The 2863-nt window shown below is 49.0% G+C and overlaps 1 pseudogene; it reads right to left on the reverse strand.

The window, feature by feature from the left end:
- Window positions 1-1232: 1232 nt before the first annotated feature.
- On the reverse strand, window positions 1233-2599 carry LOC116157549 (NADH dehydrogenase [ubiquinone] 1 alpha subcomplex subunit 3-like; annotated as a pseudogene).
- Window positions 2600-2863: the final 264 nt, after the last annotated feature.

The following is a 2863-nucleotide window of genomic DNA, read 5'->3' on the forward strand; positions in this document are numbered from 1 at the left end:
TTGTACTGTTTCTGCAGCATGTTCTAACCCCTTCCTAAACCTCTTCTCTGCTCCCCAGCACAGGGCTCCCTCTGCACCTTCCCAGTGGAAAGTAATCCAACCCAGCATTTCCCAGATGTTCAGTCCCTGAGGCAGCAGCCAGCCAGGGGGCGAGCAGTTTGCTGGCCCTGAACCAGTCTGACCAGCTGATTCTGATTCCGCAAGGGAGTCTCAGAGATTCAGTGACTCATATAATCATTCCCCACTTGGAACATCCAGTCCTGAACCGTGCCGTCTCCCTGCAATTGTAATTCCAGTCTCAGCCTCATCTTTACAGCGTCCCTTTGGCTTTCCAATGGTGTTCCAGGAAACTTGTTCATGCCCGGTTCTCAATCTCTCTCCATCAGGAGGCCAGAGTGCAAATGCAATTTCGGCTCACGTCCAGGGTATGATTTTAATTCAGGATGCAGCTGGACTCCTTAATTCCAAAATTCTTAACAGTAACCCCCACCCCCAAGTTGTACACTCACAAAGCCACCCACATAGTGCAGTTTTAGTGCCCTGTAACCATTAATGAAATACAGTGTATTGTTCTACTTCATTTAACTTAATGGCTGCATCATGTACCATGGGTGTACCATAATTTGTTTAACTAATCCCCTATTGAAGAACATTAAGGTAATTATTACTGTTATTAGATGAGCAGCTGAACCTTAGAAACACACTCTTAAATGCTTCCCCTCTGAGGAAAATTGAAAAAGCAGACTGTTTCTTATCAAGCTCACCATGCCGTTGGAGATTATTATACCCCAGCCTGAGGTTCACAGGCAGCCTCAGAGGTTGTTACTGTTAGGAGTGGGTCACTCAGGGGTGTTGGGGCAGGAAAAAGGTTGACAACCAGCACAGCCTCTGAAGACAATTTTCAAATCAAGGAGTGAAGGATAAACCTCTAAAATATCCACTGATGAAAAAGTAACCAAACTTCCTTGTGTTTTCCTCTGATTATAATCCTCAGAACCTACCTTTACCCAGATGTGGAATGCATCTTCTTGGATAGGCCTGTGGCTGACGTCACCTCCTCTTAGATGTTCAGAAGGGATGGCTTGCTGGAAAGGAGAGAAGCCAAGAGACTCAGGGTGTCTGCACAGCCACAGCCCTCCTCAGGTGACAGTAGGCTCCCCGCCCCCACCCCCTTTTTTTGGTTTTCCATTTTTATTGGGGGCCACCAGGGAGGGAGGACTCTCCCTGTCCAAGGAGGTGCTCACAGTTTCTTCAGCCACTCCAAGCTTGGGCCTTGGGGGCCCTGGGGGTGGCTGGGCACATCAGACGTGTTCCCGTTGTCTTGGAGGGACACTGGTAGTTTTGGGTGTGGCCTGGTTGATCATGACCACATACTTGGTGACGGGCTGAGTGTGGGCAGAATTATAGCGAGGCCCCCGATGGTGAAGGATGCCACCAGCACCGGTTCCTTGGCCCAGGCATTCTTGAGGAAGGCAGTAATTCTCGCGGCCACCTTAGTCTCGGCGGCGGCGGTGACGGCGGCGGCAAGGGCGCAGAGCCCTCTGGGAGTTGTGGTCCCTGCACGCGAGGCTCTGCTGTCTCTTTCTTCCTTTCTTCCTTCCTTCCTTCCTTCCTTCCTTCCTTCCTTCCTTCCTTCCTTCCTTCCTTCCTTCCTTCCTTCCTTCCTTCCTTCCTTATTTATTTCTATGCAAGATTTACTTAAAGAATTATTACAACATATAAAAACTACATAAAGTTTAATTTCCACTCATCCAGTGGTAAATTTGATATGTGCCCCGTTTTGTGTCTTGTGGCCATGTTTAGTAGCCAAAGGTAGACACGTTTAGGCAGACAAGGGGGAAGACCTGTGAGAACTCTCCATCCAGGAGAAAGGCTACACTGGACAGTGACACAGAGACATAAGCAGAACCCAGGCTTGATGGGGAGACCACAGATAGATGGTGGACATCTGTCAGCAAGGACCAATGTGCCAGACACTCTTCTAAGCACTTCACCTGTGCTGACTCTTTTAATGGCATACTATTACAGAAAAACGTGGGGGTACCAGAGGATGGTTGTGTCCCAGGTCTTGGTTGAGTCCTTGGGACATGCCCCACCAAGTGAAGATCCTTGGCTTCGTGCAGGAAAGAATTTAAGAGTGAGCCATAGTAGAACAGAAGTAGATTTATTTAGAGAGATTTACACTCCATAGACAGCGTGCAGGCCATCTAGGAAGGCAAGAGAGAGGGAGCCACGGTGAGGTGGTGAGGCACGGGGTTGCAAGTTTTTATATGCTAACAAGTGAGAGGATTATTCCAACTGCTTTGGGGAAGGGGCAAGGATTCCCAGGAATTGGACCCAGCCTCTCTTTGTCCTTTCATGGTTAGGTTAGAACTGTCATGGCACTTGTGGGTGAGTCAGTCACCACGATAGTACATTACAACGTGTATAATGAAGCTCAAGGTCCACTGGAGGTCAACTCTTCTGCCACCTTGGGCCTCAGGGTCTATTGGGAGTTGACCTTTCTGCTGTCTTAGTGCTAATTACTGTGTCATCCCTTTAATAGCTGTGTCCTGCCCCCGTCCTTCCTGTCTCCATACCAACCCTACGCGATAGGCATCCTGATCCCCATTCTACAGATGAAGAGAGTGAAGCCCAGAAATGTTGCCCAACCAGCTCACCGTGAGTCCCCAGCAGCACTGAGATCTGAACCTGGTGGTCTGACTCACACTCCTACCATGACACTCCCTGTCTTTCAACATTACTGAAGCAGAAGCGGCCACAGTGGGGGCAGTCAAGAGTAGATAATAAAACAGAGAAAGAATTTTGTCAGGGGGACTAGAGTCGGGAACTAAGGGCACCCACTTCTGAGGGGAAAACAAGG

The sequence above is a fragment of the Camelus dromedarius genome, chromosome 15 (assembly GCF_036321535.1).
Source record: "Camelus dromedarius isolate mCamDro1 chromosome 15, mCamDro1.pat, whole genome shotgun sequence".
NCBI lineage: Eukaryota > Metazoa > Chordata > Mammalia > Artiodactyla > Camelidae > Camelus > Camelus dromedarius.